We start from the raw sequence: 12,108 nt of genomic DNA on the forward strand, positions 1-12,108 counted from the left end.
TTCCCAGCATGCCTTGGGCCTGGGACCCAACTCGCCTGATGACAGCTGATCCCAACAGCTTAGGGGAGAGGGTGGGCCTTCAGGTTCCCCTCTCCCGGGCAGCACTGGCTACCTGTCAATCAAGAGTCCCGGGGTTTCTCACAGCAGGGATGGACCGTTCCCTGTGGGGTTGTTCTGGATTTGGGGCCCAAGAGACGAATCGCAGGGTGGTTAATTGTCATCCAACGTGATCTTGAGGAACCAAAAGAAGTCAACCCCTCCCTCTGTGGTACCCTCCAAGCTGGGACCTCGCCCAGGGCCCACCCAAGTCCCTCTGGTCTGCTGGTGGCCCCTGGAGCCCCGAGAACGACGGAGACTGAAAAGACGTATCCAGACCAAGTCCCAGAACACCACAGAATGTTGAGCAAACTGAAGAGCGGGTGGTCCCATTCCCCAAGCCACTCTCGGGGACACGAGGTCATTCCTCGAAGTGCCCTAAGAACCAACAGGCACCCATGGGCCCGGCTGATAAGAAACCCGGTCTGGCAAACGCCAGCTTGGCTCTCGACCTCTGCCCCTAAAAGCATTAACCCAAGGACGCCACGGACCGACGCTTTGCCAGACCATGCTTACAGGAAGCCACCTGATGGCAGCCCCTGGTCAGGCGGGCTCGCTGAGGCTCCAGGGGAGGCTCTGGGGTTCGGGATGTGCAGGCTTGGAAGGAGGAAATAGTTCCCCGAGGCCTCGGGGAAAGGATGAGCTCAGAGGACTGAGCTTCGACCAGTGCTGGTGGGGGAGCGGGGGGAGCATGACACAGTTCAGTCCCTTCTAAACGTTAACTGGAGAGATGGTCGAGCCATCAGGCCTCGTGGAAAGAGGACAGAGGTAAGAAAAGCGAGAATTCGCCACCCAGAGCTCCCCACACCAAGTATTTTTTCCTAGAAAATACTCAGAGTGTGTAGGGTATTTACCAGTTACCATATGTCTGTTTCCTTGGGCTTTCAATTAGCCCGGGGTGGGGGTGGGGGAAGAAACGTGTTCCACAGCCTTCGACAGAAGCTCTGGGCAAGCTAACGAGGCCTGTTCACGGCCCTGAGGTGCTGCCCCGGAGAAAACCTTACTCCCCTCCTGTTACTGGGCTGGAGTCCATTTATCGTTTAGCTCGTAGACGGTGCCGGACGTAACACGCCAGCCACGTGGGAAACCATCCACGCAGGTGTCTGACCAACACACCGCCAAGGTCACCGCTTCCCCAGGGACTGTGCTTCGCCACCGTGAGAGCCGCGTCCCACACGGGAGAGCAGCGGCCGGTGTTTGTCAGGGAGCAAACATCCGCGGGAACCCCAAGGGCTCCGAGCAAGGACGACGACGGCTCGTCGCCACCGTAGGGCCTTGCCCGAGTGGCCGGACGCTCACAACCGTGCACCTGTCTGCCCGGAACGCGCGGACACCGTGCTACAGGGCCGTGGGACGCAGGCCTGGCTCCCGGGCCTCATCTGTGCACCCCGCTCCAGCCCTGGGGAGCGGGGAACGGGGGCGCAGACCCTGGTCTCCCCCTGGCCCACGGCTGCGGAGGGATGGGCTGTCCCTCCAGGACTTCCAGAAGGGCTCTACCTGCCCACAGTGGGGGTGGGGGGGGGGGCCCACCAGCAGAGGCCACTGGGCTGTTCCATCGGAGTACGTCTCAAGTGCTAAAAATGTGCCCATGGCAACAACAGAAGGAGATGTTTGAGAAAAATAAAATGAAATAAAGATGAGAAGAGAAGGGGCAGTTGCCAGAAAAGTCTGGCAGAGGCAGGCTTTGCACGCCCACTGCGGCCTGTGTGCTGCTGGAGTGTCCCTGGCTCATGCAGGGCCCCAGGGGGCCGCAGTCAACCCACTGACCGCAGGGACTCGCCTACCCCAACCTCTCTCCACGGGAGCACTTGAGGGCCCTCGCACTCAGAAGGGGCTGTGGCAGTCTAGGGGGCACAGCAAGGTCAAGGAAGCCCCTGGAGGGGGGGGGGGGTGCCCGACCAGGCTGAGGACAGACCCCCAGTCTCTTTGGGGCCCGGAAGGGCCTTTCCTTCCAAAGGACAGCAAGCCAGGTGCTCAGGTGACCTGTGACCCGGGAGCAGCTGCGAACGACCCTGCCCCTACAGGCTTGTCTCACCAAGGTCCCTGGGCTGCCCGTGCGTGCCCGGCACCCTGGTCTTTCCTGGTCACCACATCAGCCACTGGGTCCTCTCCTGGAATAAGATGGACTGACTCCTTTGGTGCCCCCTCTCCCCTCGCCCGGGGAACAGACAACATGCTTTCTTCCTGAAGGCCCCTGGAAGAGCCCGGGAGACCCAGGCTTATTCTTCTGCCCATATACTGCCCAGGCCCAATGCCCGCAAAAACAAAATAGTGCCCTGTTTCTTAGTTACAACAGCCACCAAGGCCGGGACGGGAGAGGGAAGAAGCCCAAGGCTTTCAGCTAACTCGGTTTTTTCATGTATCCCTAAAACCAAAGAGGAAAGAGATTCTAAAGACCCTTTAACAGGCTTGCTATCCGGTGGGCCAGCAGCCAAACGTGCTGCCCTCGGGCCCCAGAGTGGCCGGGAAGCTGATTTTCCCAAGCACGGCAGCTGGTGTGATGTCCCCTCCCTGCTCTTCTCCTCTGTAACTTTTTTTCTTAAAATCTAATGACTCCCAAAGTGTTCCAGGCTCGAAGCCCAGTTCACAGGAAAACACTAGAACCCATCACAAAGTCATATTTATTCCATCAAATGAAAAGCAGCTCATAGAGAAATCCCCAGTGGGGAAGTGGGGCAGGTTGAGAGGTCAGCTTTAAGCACCGTAGAAAGAGGCGGGTGGCCGGGCCCATGCCGTGCGCCTGGGGACAGCGTTCGCCTCTCCAAGGCACGGCCCCCTTCAACAACGGAGGAAAATCGCTACTTCCCTTGGGCCTCGGCAATGCCTCCTGAAGGGCTGGCCGGAGGAAGAGGCAGACACCCTGGAGAGGAAATCAGACGCCAGCTGCAGGAACAGCTCACCCAGACCCCAAACCTGCACGTGGTGGGTTTAGCAATCGCGCCTGGAGGAGGTCCAGTGAAAATCTTCACCAATGTTTTATAAAAACCAGAAGACAGCACCGCAGGAAGTGGCCAGAAGTCAGGGAGCCCCTGAACGGAGCGGGGAAGGTTGGGCCATCATGGGGAGGTAACACACGGAGGCAAACTGCAAACCAGGCTCGTGCAGATTCTTTGGACGGGTGGTCAAGGGCAGGAGACGCCTTGGGATCGCTCAGAGAAAGCGGCTTCTGAGCGATGGGGCTCAGTGGTTCCCTCCGGTGCACGGTGTGGATTTTTAAGGGATCTCATTTCCCTCTTAACTAGGGTTACTAGGAAGCCTGGAGTGAAATTCCCACCTGTCTTTGGGCACAAGACCGCACGGAAAGCTCTCTGTGTTCTGGCCTCATCATCCAGCTTCGTTTTTTTCTTCTGTGCTTTCTTTTTCCACCACCTACTCGATTCTTCCCTCGTGTGTTAGAGCCCTCCCCTTTGCTAGGCTTACATCCTCTTAGGACAAAGGGGCGTGTGCCCTCCACTGGAGCACACAGAAGAGTTAATTTCCTTGGTGCTCCCAAAAGGCAGCACAGCACAGAGGGAAGGCTCTTGGCTCTGGGGCACAGCGGCAGGGCCCCCATGCAGCTGGCAGGGCCCCAGCTGGGGACAGGAATGTACCCAGAAGGCACCCAGGGAGCTGTACGTGCACCAAGCTTGGCCATGAGCAAAGCCTGGGCCAGCGTGTGGTGTGACATAGTCCTCAGGTCTCTGGGGACGAGGGGAGCCCATCACCCCCATGTCATATTTGAGGAAATGAGCCTCAGAGCACCATGGGACTCCTCCAGAGTCACCCCCTTGACCCTGTTCTCGCTAACATAGACCTCAGCCTCCAGCCGAGGCTGGTTTCTCCTTCCCGGCTTTATGCCACTTGACTGTCACACTGAGCTTGGTGGCTCATCGTGGCACAGAGACCAGTCACAGGCTTGGAGTCAGACAGGCTGGCTTCACGTCCCAGCCCTGCGGTGTGACCTGGGCGAAAGCACGAACTCCCTGAGCCTCAAGATTCGTCATCTTCACGGGGAATCACCCAGTTTCTCAGGACTTCAGATGGGATAATCCTTGTCAAATGTTCCAGAATGGTGACCATTCCCACCATTTCCTGGGCTGATTCACCCCTACCCTGCTTTCACGTGGTCCGTGTTGGGAGCACTCACTCCCCCTTGGCCCCACCGGCACCTCGGCTACCTGGGATGGGGACCCCAAAGTCAGAGTTCCTGCCCAGAGCCCTCATGGCTTCGTACAAACTCAGCACACCGGGATGCTTCCTCCTGCAGCGATCTTGTTTAAACAACAAGTTGTTCCGCTCACATTTGGCAAAACCTTCCTGGGACCAATTCTCAACGGCTCTCAGGAGAACATGTCCCCAGAGCCGCCCACCTTCTCAGCGGGGACGGGCATTTACAGGTTTGATTTTATGCTCCCCTAACAATTTGGCAAAAAGTTGTTTTATTCATACGCTGCGTACCGCTCGCTATTTGGCTAAATTTAACTGCCGTGTACCTTCCTGTTCCTTGAGCAGTGGAGGGGGTAAGTACAAGTGAACAGACTGTTTTTTCCCTTTACATGAAAAACAACTAGAAAGTTCTTTGTGTCAGCCAGCCTCCGAGTGGGGAAAACACCCAACAGCAGCATGTTTAATCACATTCAGGCTCCGTATCGCCAACACGGGCTAGTTAGTTATGGGCTCCAAGCATGATTTCTTTTTCATAAACCTAAAAAACAAAACCAAACCCCAAGCTCCTATGTACTAGCAAGGCTCCTGTGAAAGAGCTTTAGACTTCTTGACTCGTATAATCTTGGCGACAAGAAATCGGTTCCAAATGCCTGCAAATCTTCCAACATGTGCCGGTTTTCTCTTTTTAAAAAAATGTCAACTGGGGCGCCTGGGTGGCTCAGTCGGTGAAGCGTCCGACTTCGGCTCAGGTCACGATCTCACGGTCCGTGAGTTCGAGCCCTGCTTCCGGCTCTGTGCTGACAGCTCGGAGCCTGGAGCCCGCTTCGGATTCTGTGTCTCCCCCTCTCTCTGTCCCTCCCATGCTCATGCTGTCTCTCAATAATAAATAAACATTAAAAAAAAAAAAAAGTCAATCTTCTTTGGAAGGTTAATCACCAAATGCAATACATCTAGGGTGTGGTTCCCCTGCTGGCCTGGCCCTGGGCCCCCTCGGGTAGCTCTGCTCCTCTGAAAGCAAATGCAAACAGAAATGAACACCTAGATACCCACAGGCGGTAGAATGAAGGGGTGGCTGGACCCCTACTTCACACGCGCGCACACATTTGCACTCAAAACGGTTCAAACTTGGCTCTTCTGGATGGAAGAAGTAATGCTGTCAAACCCTTAGACAGAAAATATAGGCATAAATCTTCATGACCTTGGATTAATACCAAAGCACAAAGCAAGCAAAGGAAACAAACTGGACTTCATCAAATGGAAAAACATTTGTGTTTCAAGGTCAGTATCGAGAACATGAAAAGACAGCCATAGAAAGGCAGAAAATATTCGCAAGGCACAAATCTGATACCAAAAGCCAGTGAGGACTTCCCGTCTGCTTCCTGGGCCCCGGGTCCATGGGAAGACCCATGTCAAGCCCTGGGGTCAATGAGGTCAAATGGAACCTGGAGAGCCCCAGGGTAGAGCACAGATCACGTGGGAGAGCAAAATGGCAAACAGACACATGAAAAGATGCTCCACATCACGAATCATTGGGGAGTTGCAACCCCAAATCACAAGATGTCAATTCACACCTGGTGGAATGGCTACCAACAAGGAGACAAGAGACGAAGGGTGCTGGCGAGGGGGTGGTAAAAAGGAAACCAGGTTCGCCGTTAGTGGGAATGTAAATTGGTCCGACCACCGTGGAAACCAGTATGGACGTTCTTCAAAAAATTAAAAATAGATCCGTTATATGATCCAACCATTCCACTTTGGGGTATATGTGCAAAGGGCAGGAAAACAGAATTTTCAGATGTATGCGCTCTCGTGTTTATCAAAGCATTATTCTCAACGGTCAAGATGCGGAAACAACCTAAATGCTCCTCCACAGATGAATGGATGAAAAAAGATGTGCTCCGTGTGCACAATATTACTCAGCCACGAGAAAGGGGGAATATTCTCCCATTTGTGACAACACGGGTGGCCCCTGAGCACGTGATACTACACCGGAGAAGTGAGACAGAGGAAGGCAAGTATGTGTAACCTCAGATATAAGTGGAATCTAGGAAGGTTAAACCTGAACAACCCAGAAAGTACAATGGTGGCCACCGAGGGGTGGCCAGAGCATAGGGACAAGAGTGATAGCGTTTCACGATGCAAACTTGCAAAAAGCGTAAGCCATAGAGATCTAACGCTCAGTACGATGAATTTAGACGACACTGTATGATAATACCACTATATCAGCAATCACATTGCCATATATAAACGTATCAAAGTAACACCTCAAACTTGCACAACATAACACGTCCGTCCGTCATACATATGCAGTTAAGAAAATAAAGAAAAGGTCACGTGAGAAAGTTGATGGTCGGGGAGCCTGGGTGGCTCAGTCGGTTGTGTCCAACTCTTGATTTTCGCTCAGGTCATGATCTCATGGATTCGTGAGCTCAAGCCCCACACTGAGCTCTGTGCTGACAGCGTGGAGCCTGCTTGGGATTCTCATTCTCTCTCTCTCTGCTCCTCCCCTGCTCGCATTCTGTCTCTCTCAAAATAAATAAACTTTAAGTGGGGGGGTGGTGGAGAAAGAAAGTAGCGTGGTGAAGGGCTCAACCAGCTTCTCCTTTCCTTAGGCAGATGATTGCACCAATACTTACCCCGACTATGGATTTGGCTCAGCCCCTTGTGTCCCTAACTCTGCAAATCTTCCAGGGAAATTTGGCTGTGTGGTTGGGACCGCTGCCCCTTTGAAAGATTTGAGAGGTAGTCACCCCTGGAGGAGTCTGAAGATAGGAAGAGATACGGAGACACAAAACTATTCTTTGGAAGCCGAAGCGGAGTCTTCTAGCTTACTCCTCGAAGGCAGGGCTCGTGAGGGCGGAGGAGGCCCCACTCTTTCTAAAACAGGAAGACAGAATGGCCTTCTAGAGATAAGGCACAGCCAACCTGTGCCGGGAGACTTCGGGCCCGCTCGGGTCACTCTGGAGAGGGTGTGGCGACAGGAGCTCAGGCAGAGGTGGCCAGTGTCCCGGGGAGGTCCAGGCACCAGCTCCTCCCATGAGAACACGGCTCAGCTCTTCAGACTAACTTGGAGGAAAACACAGCAAAGACTAACCTCATTAACCCCCCTCTGTGTGTCCCACACATTAGGCAAAAGCCCTGTGGGGACCCTGCAGCCCTCCAAGAGGGCCAGAAGCCCCCGTTACACAGAGGGGTGGGGACTTCCTTGCCGTTAGGCAGAGGACTGGAGTTCAAACCCAAGTACCCAGGCCACACTCCCTGTGTGATCGCCGACACGCACCTGTGCAGAGGGGGATGCAGTTAGCAACACAACGTTGGAGGGTGAGCTGCGTAAGAACGAAGTTCATAGAAATTCCCAGACACCCAGATTTGGGAAAGGCCCGTTAAGCTCTAATGACTCTAGCCTGGCCTCTGAGCCCCCAGTGCCCCTCAGCCCAGAGTCCTGCCTCCAGCCTCAGAAGTGAACAGGACATAATGACGAGAAAGGCACCATTCCCGAAGCAGGCCCAGTCTCTGGCCAAGGCCACACAGGTTTGAGGACCTCAACACTCAAGTCACTTCTTCCTATGCCCGCTGCATGCACACACGCCCACAAGGCAGGTTCGATTCCTACCCTCATGTGGCAGACTCGGACGAAGAAACTGAGAACTCCATACACTTACCAAAAGACACACAGCAGGCTATAGACGTCCCAGCCATGCATTCAACCACCCTGCTATGTTCCTGGGCTGCAAGGTACATGGGTTTTCTAGGAGCTCGATAAGAACTGAGAAATTCAGGGGCGCCTGGGAGGCTCAGTCAGTTAAGCATCCGACTTCAGCTCAGGTCACAATCTTGCGGTCTCTGACTTCGAGCCCCGCGTCGGGCTCTGGGCTGATGGCTCAGAGCCTGGAGCCTGCTTGTGATTCTGTGTCTCCCTCTCTCTCTGCCCCTCCCCCGTTCATGCTCTGTCTCTCTCGGTCTCAAAATAAATAAACGTTAAAAAAAAAAAAAAAAAAAAAAAAAGAACTGAGAAATTCAGACTCTGCCCAGTAAGATCAGCTATAGGAACAAAAGGTGGTATGGAGTTCGGGTTCTGAGTTTAGTCCGAAAAGGAGAAAATGACCGAGATCCAGATTCTTCTGGGCGCTGACAGATGATCATTCCCACTCTGGGCAAACAGTCAACAGTGATGACCGGGAATGACCCCCGGGAATGACCCATCAGTCCAGGTGAGCTCCAACAGGGGTGGGAATGGTGGGGTCTCCAAGAGGAACGGCTGCATCTAGGCCTCGAATGCAGAGGCCAGGAGCAGGTGACCACAGAGGGAGGGGGCACCTTGAATTTGGAGAACAATGAACCGAAGAGCCACATTTGACTCCTAAATGTGCACAGGGGCCAGCCTGAAAGACGGGACAAAAGCTGCCACTTTTATGGGCACAGGGAACGCATTTTAGGGGTTTTCCTCGCTTGGGAAGGCTGAGCTGTCAGCACCTCTGAAGTGCACGGCTCCTTCCCGAGCTTGATTTGTAAGGGAGGCAACTGTAGAAAAGAGGGTCCTGGCCAGAAAGAGAGACGAGAACTGGCTGAGTGGCCTCACACAAGTCTCCTTCCTGCTAGAAATTTCTTGGCCACCGAGGTACAGACCACTCTGTAAGAAAACAAGTCCCAGAGTTGCCCCGAGGGGGGGGTCACAAAACAACAGCCCGGACTCTAAGAGCCCTTGCAGGCTGTGACTCCTGCACACAGGTCTTTGCTCCCTCACACTGGCTCGAGTCATGTGCCCTCCCTCGACCTCCCCACAAGGTCTGCATTTGATGGCTGTCCTAGGGTTTGTACTGTGCCCTCAGCCTTTCCCTCCACTGCACACCATGTCCATAGACAAGTGTTCCCAACCACATCGGGCTCCCAGAAGGCCCCCGCGTGGCCCCTGGTTTCACATGGCAGCACGCCCCACCCCTGACAACACCCCGGGCTGTGGAGCATCTGAGGACCACGCTTGGGTCTTACACGATTGCGAGCGTCAAAACATCTGACTTGGGGCTCAGCACACAGCAGGGGCACGGTCAGTGCTGAAGAATCGTGCCCAAGTGCAAAGCTCACAACCTGCCTCACTTGGTCCACGGTCTGTGTTCAGGAGTGTTAAGGGTCTCCCTGCTTCCCTCACTCATCTCTTTAGTCAAATGGCAAGATCTCGCCAAAGTAATGCTATTCAGCAGAAGGGATGGTGTCAACCTGGTGTCCTGCCGGGTCAGCTCAGGGTCACAGTCCCCAGATCCCCATCCCGCCCCTCCCAGGCTGGCTCTAACCTGGGGTAGGGAATAGTGCGAATGGCTGGCACTGGGTGCCTCTGGGGCCTCACCGTGACCTCCCTCCAGCCCGATGGTTTGAGAGTCCTCACCCTCAAGACCAGGGAATCGCCTCCCTGCCCACCTGTCAGCACAGACCTTCATATGCCCAGGGCCCCTCCACAAAAACCAAGGACCGGGAAGGAATCACCAGGTGTGCACGGCCCAATGCTCTGATTCTGTTGAGACTGGGGTTTTCCCCTGGTTGGGGGGGTAGGGGGGTCCCAGCTTCCTACCCAGCAGGCCAGGTGCACACACATGTCAGTGCCACATCCAACCCCGCCACACGCGTGACCAGCTCTGATGGCGGAGAACGTGGGGACAACCACCCATCTCCCCACAGCCCCAGTGGAAACGGACCTTGGACGGGTCCTGAAAGGTCCTCGGGGCAGCGGCCCCCGCTACCAGCTGGGGGTCACAACGCTTAATGAACCCAGCTGCATACAGAAAAAAGCCTGGAAGGAAACAGACAAGCCCCAGAAAGAGCGAGCCCTGCTGCATTTCTCATCTGCAACCACGAGCGCTGGGCATGCTCTGGGTGAGCCCTCCGCAGGCTGTGTGCTCTGTCGTGTCCGGGGAAGACAGATTCCGAAGATGGCTGCAGTGCCGCTGTTTACAGGAGGCGCCCTGCTGCACTGTCACAGAAAGGGCTCAGTCGACACCACGTGATGTGGGGGAGGGGGCACCGCCGGGTTGCAGCCACTGCCGGAAGGTTCCGCAGTTTGTGCCACACAGTCAACCAGGTCAGCGCGTGAGCCACAGCGGGTGCACCGGGGGCCGACGCTCACGCAGGTCTGATGTGCAAGCCCCCTAATCCCGGGTCACGTGGGAATGGCGGGCTGCACGGGGGTCCCTCCTCATCCGGTCACCCTGAACTGTCACGGACTAGCAAGCAGCCTGGTATTTATACCCACAAAGCCGGCCGAGATGAAGCAGGTAGTTCGTGGACTAAGAAAAGCAAGTAGGTGTCCCCACATCCAAAGCCCATAAAAAGGAAACCAGGCACTGAAGCCCTAACACGCAACCCACCGGAAACCTACAGATTCCCTCTCCAAAGAGAGAGAAGACAGTCCCCCTTCCTGGCCTTCCCTGCTCCTCCAGATCACCCGGAAACCTTTGCAGTTAGGTGAAGACCAAGACGAAGAAGATTTACTACTCCTGCTGGCCGTGTCGCAAGTGACCACGGCGGCCAGAGCTAGATTTGAAGATGGCCATCGCCCAGCTCAGCAGGCAAGCGAGGACCGCGGGTTTCCAGACTTGAGGTCTGTGCTGCTTCCCTTCATCGTAAACGTTCCCCTCGTTGGGGGGGGGGGAGGGGGGGGCTGCCAGGAGCTCGACTATAGGTTCCAACCGATCGAAAGGCGGCTGTTGATTCTATGAAGCCTGCCACCCCAAATGCCACTTCTGCAGGCTGCGAGCTCCTACCCCCGGGTCCCCGACACGCCACTTTCAGGGGAGGGTTATAAAGACACACTGCATGTACGAGAAGGGACGCGGAGGAAGACGGCTGCTACGGGCTAGATCATCCGACAGAGAAATTTATTTGCTGGCAGACTTCCTACTTCAGGCTTCCTTGGCACTGGCTCGCTGCCACGCAAATGAAACAAAAATCAATATCCTTTGGTCTGCAAAGCAGTGTGTTAACAATCAGACTCCAAACAACTTAAATAATATCCCTTACCCCGGACCCAAATAATGGGGAATGTTTTCGTGAGAAGGCGGTGCAAAACAAACAGGAAAAAAAAAAAAAAAAAAAAAAACCAAACAAGAAAATAAGGCAATTTTACAGGTCCTCCTTCAGCAAAACCTTTCCAGGACTTCAATGAGGAGATAATCTTTCTGTGATTATGACCAAACCCTCTCGTTGCTTAGCAACACATAATTAAGGAATATGTTTTCAGATCCGCTTTGCAAGCCCGGCCATTATCAGATGGAATTACTGGAGCAACAAATGTCATCGCCATGCAAATTAGTTGGTTGCAAAGAAAGAATGTTTGGGAAGGAGGAGGTGCACACGCTCTTGGTGTGTGCATCTGACTTCCCTCCCGTTGTCCATTGATCTTAAAAAAAAAAAAACCTTAAGTCAAATACATTGTATGATCAAACTTAAAACAAACAAACAAACAAAAACCCCACACACAAGACAAAACCAGAATCTACGGTGCGAGACAACAGAAAACTCCAATTGCTCAGTCCCGTTTCGGAAAGAAGAAAGACACTGCGAATGCGGGTGGATCCGAAAAAGCAAAGTAGCCATTTCAGTCCCCTGGTAGCCACTAGGTCACCAGCTCCGCGCACAAGATAGATGAGCTACCTCAGGGTTTCAAGATCAGGCTCCCACAGCTCTCGAAGGGGTTATTTCCAAAAAGGCACATCCTATTTTCACACAAGTCCCTCCACCCGAGCATTCTAGTTATTCAGAAAACAAAAATTCATTTAAGAGGGGTTTAGTTTTCTAAACTGGGGAGGCAAGAAGGAAGAAAGAAAACGGATGTACAGCTTGAATTAGCAGCAAGGATTTTACAGTTCAAAGTAAAGCGTT

The 12,108-nt window shown here is 54.1% G+C and overlaps 1 protein-coding gene across 8 annotated transcripts in view; it reads right to left on the bottom strand.

Moving 5' to 3' along the window:
• The window catches only part of CTBP2 (C-terminal binding protein 2), a 162,645-nt gene that overhangs the window by 23,348 nt on the left and 127,189 nt on the right, over positions 1-12,108 (bottom strand). The gene's annotated exons all lie outside the window — the stretch shown is intronic.

Source organism: Prionailurus viverrinus, chromosome D2 (assembly GCF_022837055.1).
Source record: "Prionailurus viverrinus isolate Anna chromosome D2, UM_Priviv_1.0, whole genome shotgun sequence".
NCBI classification, from domain to species: domain Eukaryota; kingdom Metazoa; phylum Chordata; class Mammalia; order Carnivora; family Felidae; genus Prionailurus; species Prionailurus viverrinus.